The sequence below is a fragment of the Vombatus ursinus genome, unplaced genomic scaffold, assembly GCF_900497805.2.
Source record: "Vombatus ursinus unplaced genomic scaffold, bare-nosed wombat genome assembly UNPS02000582.1, whole genome shotgun sequence".
Lineage (NCBI taxonomy): Eukaryota > Metazoa > Chordata > Mammalia > Diprotodontia > Vombatidae > Vombatus > Vombatus ursinus.
Genome location: NW_020940360.1, coordinates 18675855 through 18689092, shown reverse-complemented (window position 1 = coordinate 18689092; position 13238 = coordinate 18675855).

Sequence of the window (13238 nt, the reverse complement as noted above, 5' to 3'; positions counted from 1 at the left end):
TGCCACATTGATATTGCTCTGTGATTGGCTTTCAACTATTTTGCATGCTTTTCTGCTAATTTGGAGAACAAGATGTTGTGCAAAGATTGAAAACATATGAACTTTAATTATCTATGATTGTACAAGATCAGACTTACTTATTTCACTATTAATAGTGCACAGTATTCACTGAATAATCTATAAATAGAATGATGGAACAAATTCACATGCTTTGAAAAGCATAATACAAAAGTAACACAAATAAACGCACAGATTACATTCAAATGGTTTGAATAGGAAAATAATATCTGATATACACAGTCGCCCTCAAAAGAAAGACTATCAAACAGATAAGTGTACACAAATTGTTCTTTGGAATTAATACTTGCATAATTATGGCATTGAATATAATATTTAGTATAGTATGTCATTATTATAAGAATCATTTAAATTGGATAATAGATACTTGCAATAGTCACTTCTTCATAGTTGTAAAATGTCATTCTCTTTGGGGGAAAAAAAGTGCTTATTCTGATGACCTCTACATGGCAGCCTTCCAGACAATTCTACAACTATTAGCCACTTAATTTCCTAAGCATTTATATTTATAACTGTTTTCTGGGTATAGGTTTCATCTTAACTCTTCTGACCTAAAAAAGGGTTACAATGACCTCAGAGTTTAGGATGGGTTCTTCCATCCAGTTCTTGTTATTTCTTCCCAGTGTATTCTAGTGGAAATAACAATGGACTTGGAATCACAAGACCTGACTTTCCATCCTTACACTAACAGTCACTAGCTATTTGACCATGAACACTTCAAACAATTTTTGATCCTGTTTCCTCATCTAAAAATAAAATTCACTATCTGAATTATCTTCCTCACATAATTGTTTTGTGTTACTTGCTTTGAAAACCTTAAAACACCTTATGAGCAATCAACAAACATTTCTTGAGTACCTGTGCTAGATTCAAATCCATAGTGTGAGGTTTTATTTTTACCCATAATCCCACAAATTTGCTCCCATGATAGAGTCATAATGTTACATTGAAAAGAGAACTATCCTTGAAACCAGGAAGACCTAGGTGCTCTAGTCCAGCGCATCTTAAACTAGGAGTTGTCACTTGTGACCCACAGTTTAAGGAACACTGAAGGGGTCATGAGTGGAAAAAGTCTAAGAAGCCCTGCTTCCAGTCAACTAATTCTATAAATTGCAAAATAGGTGCCAACCCACAATAGCAGAGGAATTTTCCTCACCTAGGCTCTCCCTATTTTTTTGATGTCTTAAGTATTATTCCTAGCTCCTAACATAAATGAAAGGAGATGGCCCTTGTTGAGATGTTGGATAGTGGAAGACTGTTACAGGGGAGAAAGAAAAGGAAAGGGCCAGAGAGATATTCAGAACTTCAAAATAGATTCGAGGTTCTTCATAAAGAGGAGGGAGGTAGCTAAACGTCTTAAGGGAGAAGAAGCTGTTCATTCCCCAAAGCATGATAGAGTAGAATCACAAACACTACTAATGATAATTGATGATTTCCTGATCAAGTGTACTGAGGCAACTATTCATCAAGAAAAAATAGAGGTCTGTTGTCTTCCTAGGGCAAGCACTCAAGATATAACACAGAACTTTCTGAGATTTAGTAAAATGAATGAAAACCACCCACTCCTAGAGATTCATATAGCACAGATGACACTGAGAGAAAGAACATAAAAAGAAACTAATGACCATAGGTACATAGGTTGTGTTTTTCTTTATGAGTTTCGTTGAAGAAAAGGAGTGTAGTAGATTTTTTTAAAGTAAGAATAATTCAGGAAGTGAAAAGTTGACTGAAAAAGTGGTACTGTGCAATGAGTTTTGGGTTTTTAGATAGCAGTTTAAAATGAAGGGATGATATGGTTCCTATGCTAAGATGTGACACAACTGACAAAGACTAGTAAGACTATGTTTTTGTAGTAAATTAAATGAATGAATTTTTAAAAGAGGAAGGGGGATAGAGACAACTTTTTAGGTCTATCCCCTAAGTGATAGACAGCAGCTACAAACATGGGAGGGTGGGGAATAACAGTTAAATTAAACAAAAGATGAAAAAATCAATGTCCTCTAATATCTGTGCAAAAATGTTCAAATTTTAGGCAATGTAGGAGAACTAGAGTTCCTAACATAAGGCTATTACTTTATATTAATCACTATAACTTCATAGGATGAAATCTAGATTTGATCCAGGGCTTTGAATTTTCAAATTATTTTAAAGAAACGAACTATGTAAGTTATTGGGAAAGGAACACATTGAGATATTATACTCACATAAGTAAATCCAGGAATGAGAAGAGGGGAATATTTTAGTAAAGGTGATTGATGAAAAAAAACAGAAGCGGTTTTGTTATTGACATCTACAGATATCTTGGACAGAAAGATAAACTAGGTTAAGCCTTTGGAAAATAGATCATAAGTCTAGCAGTTAGACATTACAACTAATGATGCTACCTCCCTGCCAAAGTGAGTAGCTAATAACTTCTTGACTCGACTCACTCATGATTTCATCCTTCGAAAAAGGAGATACAAAAAAGAAAGAATGCTATTCTGGAACTGATTCTCACTAACACTAAGAAACTAATTACCATGGTGGAAATGTTGAGACCCTTTGGGGGAAATGACCTTTCTCTCCCAGAATTTGTGATAGAGAGAAAAAGCAGGGATAGTCTGAAAGGTACTCAGGATTTGAGGAAAGTAGATTTCAAAGGGATCAGAAGAAAGACAGATAAAGTCTCATGGACTCACATATTGTTAAAAAAAAAAGTCAGCCAAGGTAGGATGGGAAATGTTTGTGGAATCCAAAAGATAGTAGATATAAAAATTATCATGCAGAGGGAAAAAAAATGGATTTGCTTGAAGAAATGAGTTGCAACACTAATGAACTTAGATTTTTTAAATGTGTGCAAAAGAAGGAATCAAGTAATAAAGAATGAGTATAAAGAGAACGTATCTGTCTTGTACAAAATGGGTTGTGAGAGTTAAATCTCAGAATGATATTAGACTAGTTAGGGAAAATGATTATTGCAATATCAGTTTTTGTATATTGTGAGAAAAATAAAAGGCAACCAAAGAAAATAGAGCACCTATCTTTGGAGTAGATGGGATAATGATAACTGACAAAAGAGAGAAGGTAGAGCTGATTGATTCTTACTTTGTTTTCTCTGCCAAGAATAATAACTTTTCTATAGGGAGTTATAGAATTAAAGTATCTAGCAAGGAGCTGATATCCAAGATAATTAAGGAAATAGGAAGAGAACATCTAGATGTCCAGGATAAATTTCATTAGGCTAAGATGAACTAACTCCTAGAACATGGAGAGTTGTCAGAGCTCACTTCTGATCCACTGTCGTTAGATCCAGTCAGTGGAAAGATCATGGAAAATAGTACTACAACACTGGAGAATGGCAAATGTTCACCTTAAAAAAAATAATCCAAATACAACAGAGGTTGAATATTATCATGAGTTCAACTTTGATTCCTGTGAAATTTTTATACTAGATAATGATAAGATTGATTGGAGAACACCTAGAAATGAAAGTGGCAATTAAAAAGAGTCGGCATGACTTCGTCAAGAACAAGTCATGCCACACTATCTGATTCCTTTTTTTTTTTTTTGGACAAGATTATTAAAGTGGTAGATGAATGAAATGCTATAGATATAGTGCACTTGAATGTTATCAAAGCTTCATAAAATATCTCATAGTATACTTGTGGAGAAGTTGGCATGACATGGGTTAAGATGATAATACAATTAGTTTGAGTCAGAACTAGTTTTGTAGGTGGATTAAAATATTAATGATTCAATGACCACATTGAAAAGTTTCTAGTAGAAACATATCAGTGATCTGTTCTTGACCTGTGCTGCTTAGTACTTTCATTAGGAAGTGATAAAGGCATAGATCACATGCTTATCAAATTTTCAAATAACATAAACATAGGAGGGATGACAAAAACACTGAATGATAGGCTAAGTATTCAAACAATTCTGGGGGGCTAGAGCTTTGGGATGATTCTAATGAGATGAAATTGAAATAAAAAAAACTGTAAATGATTACACTTGGGTTATGATTAGAGTAAGAGTTGGAGTAAAAAAAAAATTAGTTTCACCCAAGTACAATATAAGAATAATGGGGAGATTAGACTCTATTGTTCTGAAAAAAATTCTGGGGAACTTAGTGAACAAAAAGTTCACCATTTGAATACTAAAACAGAGAAGTAAAAAAAAAAATTAGGGTGACATTAAGCATTAAGAGAAGCATAGCTTCCAGGAATAGGGAATTGAGTGGCCCAATTTATTTTGACCTCCTCAGATACTATTTGGAGTAGTATCTTCAGGCTGGATATCTCAATTAAGGACAATTTTTGATAAGCTAGAAAGTTTCCAGAAGAGAACAACTGAAAGCATAAAAGACCTTGAGTACATGTTATCTACAGTTGTGGAAGGACTTCAGTATGGAGATGAGAATATTTAGCTGGGACATGATAGATATCTTCAAGTATTTCAATGGTTATCTTTTACAGTAGGAATTAAACTAATCCTGCTTGACCTCTGAGTACAGAACTAGTAGCAATGAGTAGATATTGCCAAGATAAAAACATAAACTTGATTTCAGGGGAAAAAAATAAAACTTTCTAACAATTAGAACTGCTCAAAATTGGAATCAGATGCTTTAGGATGTGGTAGATTGTAACTCCTGTAGGTCTTCATACAGAATTAATATAACTACTTAGATATGCTTTAATGAGGATAACTTTTATGTATGGGTTAGTCTAGTTGGACATTGAGATCTCTTCAAACTCTCAGATTCTGTGTTTCTGTGATCTTATCAGCTAGAAGTCTGTGATTTCCATGGTATAAAATAACAACCACTAGTAACATCTCCTACAAATGAAAAACAAGGCATTCTCTACAATTTGCAGTGTTAGAGAGTTGCCTAGAGTACTGAGAAGGGTAAGTAACATGCCCATAGTCACATTACCAATCTAGATTTTAACTCAGTTATTCATGGCTCCAAGGCCAATCCTTCATTCACTATGCCATATTGTTGCTCATTTCCCTGTCAATAAGAACTTCAGAAGTCAAAAAAAGAATTGTGTCTATTCAAGAAATAGCACATTAGAATAGTCATTAGACACCTGCATTGACCTCCACAAGACGTTTGGACAAGAGGAGCCTAGAATAGAAAATAATCATTGCAAATTTTAGGATTTATTGTGAATTTTCTACCACATTCTTTAAAAAAAATAATTATTTTGAATTATCAACAATCACTTCCATAAGCTTTTGAGTTTTAAATTTTTCTTCCCCTCCCTTCCCACTTCCCTCCCCAAGATGGCATGCAATCTGATATAGGCTATACATATATATTCCTATTAAACATGTTTTCATATCAGTGATGTTGTAGGTAAAAATTAGAACCAATAGGAGGAACCAACAGAAAGAGGAATCAAAACTCAACAGAAGAAAAATAAATAGCAAATAGTATGCTTCAATCTGCATTCAAACTCCATAGTTCTTTCTTTGGTTGTAGATAGCATTTTGCATCATGAGGCCTTTGGAGATGCCTTAGATCCTTGCATTGCTGAATAAGGGTTAAGTCTATCAATATTATTCATCACACAACATGACTATTACTGTGTACAATGTTCACCTGGTTCTGCTCATTTCTCTCAGCATCAGACCATACAAGTCTATCCAGGTTTTTTTCTGAAGTCAGCCTGTTCATCATTTCTTATAACATAATAGTATTCCATTACATTCATATACCACAACTTCTTCAGCCATTCCCCAACTGATGGACATCCTCTCAATTTCCAATTCTTTGCCACCACAGAAAGAGCTGCTATAAATATTTTTGTACATGTACGTCCTTTACCCATTTGTATGGTGTCCCTGGGATTTAGCCCTAGAAGTGCTATTGCTGGGTCAAAGGGTATGCACATTTTTACAGCCCTTTGGGCATAGTTCCAAATTGCTCTCCAAAATGGTTGGATCATTTTGCAACTCTACCAACAATGCATTAGTGTTCCAATTTTCCCACATCTTCTCCAACATTTATCATTTTCCTGTTTTGTCATGTTGGCCAATCTGATAGGTGTGATGTGGTACTTCAGAGTTGTTTTGATTTGCATTTCTCTAATCAATAGTGATACACACTTTGGAGTCATCATTGGTACCCTGGGGGAAAAAATACCCACTGGATTTGGACCCAAAAGATAATCTTGACAGAATTAGGAGTTTATAAAGACTAGCTTCTAGCTCTATCACTTACTACATATGTGACAGGGGCTCAATTTATTTCATTACTATATGTTTCAGTTTCCTCATATGTAAAATAAAAATGTCAGATTGCTCAAACAGAACCACTGAGGTTCCTGCAAGCTTTAAAACTACAATCTTCAAATTTATTATTCCTTACTTGCCCACCTACACTGTGAGACACTCTCTTCAGTTTGCTCCTGTCTTAGACTAACAGATTCATTATTACTTGATAAGTGAGCATAATTAATAAGGAAGAAGGAATCATGTTAATGTCATTTTTTCTTCTCTGTTCCTGATGTATGCTTCAGGTAATTTCCCTTTCTTAGTTTCTTGTAATAGAGTGAGAAGAGACAAGAATAGTCTATGTTCAGGGCAGTCCATTGCCATCAAAGTGACACAAACACAAAGACTAGGGTATACAGTAATTCATTATTACTACAAAGTTTTTAGAATACCAATTGGTTTCAAAAAGGAGTGTGGCTATTGAAATTAATCATAATTACTTTCTCATTGATTAGCATACTCAGTCTTTTGCTGTACAATATGTAAAGCTGTGTCAATCAATGTTGCCTTTTTTTAGTCTAATATTTTAAACAATAACAAAGTAATATTGAGTTATGTGACATATCTACATGGAAGAATTAAGACAATCCATTTCTTAGTTGAAAGAGAATCTATTAGATGTCATCAAATCTAATCTCTTTATTTTATAAATCAGGAAGTAGGGATGCCCTAAGAGGTAAAATGGTTTGCCCAAGGTCACATAGTAATCAATAGCAAAATAGTAAATAGCAGTATGCAGCAGAGTCATAATTGGAAACCAGTTCCAGTGCTCTTCCAAATATAGCAAACATGTGTATGGATGCCTTTATCTATTTCATTTTAAACCCATGTAAAATTTAGCAGGTTTTAACTTTAGCAACCTAGAAATTAATTATTTTGGGTGAACAAAGATTTCCTACTGTTTGGCACTAATACCTATTCACAATGCAACATATCATAGACTTTAAACATGCTGGATGCTCAAGTTGCTTTCATATTAATCAAGAAAACCATTAAGTCACATTGACATATAGCAGTGTAACCTTTCCATTGATAAAATAGTATCACTCACTTTTTTTCTTCTTGCTTGTTTTCACAGTTTGTAAACAGAGAAAGAATTGAAGCATTTCTTCCTGTACTTTAAAAAAAATTAAGATTTTTTTAAAAAATTTAGTTTACTGTTTTATTCATTATTTTGATCCCAATATGATTCCTGGAGAGAATAATGTAGTGCAATGGTGTTCAAAGTCAAGTGCACAAGATGATCCCTTGGATTTAAGGAAAATAAGATTAGAACATCAATTTGTATCTTCTTCCCTTTTTAAAATAATATATTATTTTTCTCCATTTGTATATCAAGAAATTTTTAGCATCATTTTTCACAAGATTTTGAGTTCCTAATTTTTTCTCCCTCCTTCCCTTCTCTCCCTTCTTCTGAAAATGGTAGGTGATTTGATATAGTTTATAAGTGTGTTACCATGTAAAAATATTTCCATATAAGTCGTAGTTATGAAAGAAACAGATAAGAAAGAAAAAAAAACATGGAAAAGAATAAAGTAAGTGAAAAAAAATATGCTTCTATATACAGTCAGAGTCCCTTAGTTCTTTATCTGGATATGGATAGCATTTTCCTTTGTGAGTCTTGAATCATTGTGTTGCTGAGAAGAACTGAGCAATGAACTTCTGGGAGTCAAGATGGTGGAGTAATCAGTAAGTCCCTCTCACTCTCCCTTACTGACCTTAAAAATTCAGAAAATACCACCCCAGGAACAATCCTGGAACAGTGGAGTCAGCAGAAAGACAGGGTACAGCAGGTTTTTTTAGCTCATGAGGCTAAGTGGATTAACAGGAAAGGTACCTCTTACTGTGACTGAAGGTACCCAGTACAGGACAGGAGGTATCCCAGCAAATCAGCAGAAAGCTCCACCTCAGCAAACCAGAGGGAGTTCTTGAGACCCACGAAGGTGGAGTAGGCAAGCAACAACACTAGGACCCTACCACCAGACCACATGCCTTGGCACAGCCAGGGGAACTTGCAGCCACCAGCACAGAGAACCACCAATTGTGCAGAGGATGGGTGTCCACCAGCAGCTGAGCCTACTGTGCAGCCCTGGGTAAGGAGGCAACATCCAGAGGCCAGCAACCTGTACCTCCATTCCTCATCCCACGAGCTTCAGTGTAACCCTGTGGAAACACAGAAAAACCCTACCTGGCCTCAGCATACACCAGACACCACCACCAACTCTACCTCAGCACCAAGTAATCTATAGCCTCTATAGCCACCAGGTACCAGAACTGTAGGCCCTAGCACACAAAGCCAGTAACCAGGCCCCTAGTCCCCAGCAGAAGAAGTGTGTGACAATGCCTCCTGTGCCCCAGATGCTGAGATTAACTTTAAAAGCCAAGAAAAAGGCAAACATCATGAGCAAAAAGAAACATAGAAAAACAAAGACCATAGATTCTTACTATGACAGGGAAGATCAAAACACAAATTCAGAAGAAGACAGCATTGTCAGTATACCCACATCTGAAACTTCAAAGTGGAATGAATATGAACTGGTCTCAAGCCCAAAAAGCCTTCTTAGAAGAGTTCAAGAAGGATTTTAAAAGTGAAATAAGAGAGGTACAAGAAAAATTAGGAAAGGAAATGAGGGCTATGCAAGAGAGAGTCAATAGCTTGGAAAAGGAAGGACAAAAATTGACTGTACAAAACACATCCTTAAAAAATACAATTGGCCAAATGGGGGGAAAAAAGTACGCTGGAGAAAACAACTCCTTAAAAAGTAAAATTGGCTAAGTGGAAAAGGAGGCACAAAAACTCACTGAAGAAAACAATCTTTTAAAAATTAGAATTGGGAAAGTAGAAGCTACTGACTATATGAGACATCAAGAATCAATCGAACAAAATCAAAAGAATGAAAAAAATAGAAGAAAATGTAAAATACCTCATTGGAAAAACAACTAACCTGGAAATTAGATCCAAAAGAGATAACTTAAGAATTATTGACCTACCTGAAAGCCATGATGAAAAAAAAAAGAGCCTGGACAACATGTTTCTTCTAAGAAATCATCAAGGAAAATTGCCCCGAGGTCCTAGAACCAGAGGGTAAAACAGTCATTGAAAGAATTCACCGGTCACCTTTTGAAAGAGACACCAAATTGAAAATACCAAGGAATATCATAGCAAAGTTTCAGAATTATCAGGTCAAGAAGAAAATACTGTAAGCAGCCAGAAGGAAACAATTCAAATATCATGAAACCACTGTCAGGATTATGCAGGACCTTGCAGCTTCTACATTAAAAGATTGGAGGGCTTGGAATATGATATTCTGTAAGGCAAAGGAGCTTGGATTACAAACAAGGATCAACTACTCAGCAAAACTGAGCATAAGCTTTCAGGCAAGGAGACAGCCATTCAATGAAACAAAAATCTTTTAGGAGAGAAAGGGAAAAAGGAGAAAGAAAAGCATAAACTAGGGAAAGAGGGAAACAGGATGGAGAGAAAGACACAGTAATCATAACTGTGAATGTGAATGGGATGAATTCGAAGCAGATAGCAGAATGGATTAAAAAACCATAATCCTACAATATGTTGTTTACAAGAAACACATTTGAAACAGAGGGATACACACAGGGTAAAGGTAAAAGGCTGGAGTAGAATATATTATGCTTCAGTTGAAGTAAAAAAATAAAAGCAGGAATAGAACTGAGCCATTTATAGCTGATCATCACACAATGTTGCTGATACTGTGTACAATGTTTTCCTGATTCTGCTTGTTTCACTTTGCATCAGTTCCTACAAGTCTTTTCAGGATTTTCTGAAATCTGCCTGTTCATCATTTCATCTATTTACACAATAGCATTCCATCAATTAATATCTTTTGTCTTCAAAAAAGGTGAAAAAATTATGCTTTACTTATATATGAAGTGTCACTGACTCACTCAATCTGTAGCGTCAGATGCATATATGCTATGTTCGATACTTGATACATCCTGAGATACAAAAAGTGCAGGGCCTGATAATAGTGACTTGTAGTCAATGGCTTACCTATTAATTAACTTTCAGATTCCTGCACTTTATTTCATTTTCTATGTTCCTGAATAAATTGAATTATAGAATATGTTTACTAATTTTATCTTAACCCACTTTCACAAAAAGACTAAGTACATTTAAAGGATTCCTGCAAATAAACCATGGCGTCAAGATAATACAAATAATGTGAGCTGTAAGCAAACAAAGGGAAAATGGCAGAACTGACACTTCTATTCCTAGGATGAGTTCTTTGTCAGGGACATTATGAGAGGAAAACAATGGTGAGCTAATCAGATCTGACAACGAATTGGTCAAAATATTTTAAAATTTTCAAAAAGATTATTCAAAATATACATTGAAATATACAACTGTTAATTATGAATCTCAACATGATTATACTGTACATTGCATATTACATAATGAAAGTAGGAAACCATCATGTTTAGAAGAAGTTTAAAAGTAAAGCTTGTATTCCAAAAAATAAAAATATAAATTGATTTGTCACCTACAATAAACTCTCAGATTTCCATACTTAAAACACTTAAGAAATAGAATGTTCTAACCTGTTTAAAAATCTTCCAAATGAAGACTTTATGGGTTCAGAACCATTTGTTAAAGCTGTAAACACTCAGCACTTTATAATTAGTTTGCAAGAAAAAAAAAACACTTGACATTAGAGAAGATGGAAATTTAGTATCCATATTTCAACAAAAACTTCTGCATAATTGGATAGGATTTAAAAATGAATAGCATTATTCAGTAAACAAAAATGTCTCTTGTTTTCCTTTTTCTGTTAGCCATTAAAACTTATATTTTATATCATTGCTAACATCTTAGTGAGAGAAAAAAGACTATTTATACCTTAATAAATAAGATATTCAGGTGAGGTAGCCCATGCCTATAGTTCTTGCTACTAAAAAGACTGTGGCTGGTGGGTAGCTTGAACTAAAGTGGATAATGTGTGTGTGTGTGTGTGTGTGTGTGTGTGTGTGTGTGTGTGTGTGTGTATGCAAAATATTTAAATCCAAGACAGTTTGGGAGAGAGAACTAGCAAGTGGGCAAATTAGGAAAGCATTCATGCAGAAATAGTTGCCCTGCATATTAAAAGAAAAATAGGAGTTCTGTGAGATAAAGAGGAAGCACATTTCCAGGCCTGTGGAATGGCCAATGCAGAGGCAAAGATGTTATAGATACTTAGTGTCCTACATGAGGAAAAGAGAGAAGACCATTTTGACCTTTCTACTGGAGACCACGGGAGGGGAGTAATGTCCAGTGAAGCTAGAAAGATAGGTTGAAGGGTAAGTGGAATAAAGCTTTAAAAGCAAAAAGAGAGGTCAATATTTTATCCCGAACACAATATTAAATGACTGAAGCTGGATGTATAGAGGAGTGACAAGGTCAGATTTGCACTAAAGGAAAATTACTTTGGCAGCAATACATAGGAATGAACTGGAGTTGTGAGAGTAGTAAGAACAATTAGGAGGCTGTTGTAGTAATCAAGTGAAAAGGTGATGAGGGACTGAAGAAAAGTTGTAGGTATATGATTAGAGCAAAAGCGTTCAGATATGAGAGATGTTGTGAAGCTAGAAATGATAAGGTTTATCAACTGAATATGTATGGTGAGTGAGATTGAGAAGTCCAGGATAGTAGTACTGTAATTATGAGCCTGGCTAGTTTTTGTTTGTTTGTTTTCTTCTGTTTCATTTTTTTAATTCTTTAGCCATAGTATAGCATCATATCTGCAAAAAAAAAAAAAGTGATACTGTTGTTTCCTTTTTGCTTTTGCTTATTTGTTCAATTTTTTTTTCCATTGCTTGCTGTAACTATCCTTTCTAATACAATTATTAAATAGATATCAAAACCATATTGATATCATAGAAAAAAAGTAGTACTCTTTCTTTACTTATTTTTAAAGTAGTTTATATAATGTTGGTTAAATGTTTGGTAGAATCTAAAGGATGCTGTGGTTCCCACCCACCCACCCAGGAGCTCATTTATTTTTTGTTCAATTTCTTTATCTAAAAAAAGGTTAAGTATTCTATTTCCTCTTCTGTTAAGCTGGGCAATTTATATTTTTGTAAATATTCATCAATTTCTTTAAAATTATTAAGTTTATTGACACATAGTTGAACAAAATAAGTTCTAATTATTGCTTCATTTTAGTTTTCATTGGTTGTGTCTTCACCCTTTCCAATTTTTATCCTTGCAATTTGTTTTCTTTCTTTCTTTTTAAAAAAAAACAAACTAGCCAATAGTTTATTTTATAGATTTTGTGGCTTTTTTCACAAAACCAGCTACTAGTTTTGCTTATTAGTTTATTTTTTAACTTTCAACTTTATTAATCTCTCCTTTGATTTTAAAGGTTCATATTTTGGTGCTTTATTAGGGATTTTTAAGGTTTTTCTAGTTGCATGTACAATTCCTTGATCTGTTTTTTTTTCCTCTCTTTTATTGATATAAGCATTTAGAGATATGAATTTTCTCATTAGTAATGTTTTGACTGCATACTACAAAATCAGGTATGTGGTTGTATTGTTGCAATTATTGGTAATGAAATTATTGAATGTTTCTATGATTTGTTCTTTGACCCACTCATTTGTTAGGATTAGATTATTTCGTTTCCAATTAACTTTTAATTTGTGGTTCAGAGGTCTTTTATAAATGTGATTTTTACTGTGTTATGGTCTAAAGGGGAAGCATTTGTCTGCTTTTCAACTTTTATTTCTGAGGTTTTTAATACCCTAACTCATGGTCAATTTTTATGGAGGTGATTATGTACATCTAAGAAACAGGTGCACTCCTTTCTTTTCTCATTCAGTATTCTCCAGAGGACTACATCATCTAACTTTTCTAAAATTCTATTCACATATTTAACTTCTTTCTTGTTTAT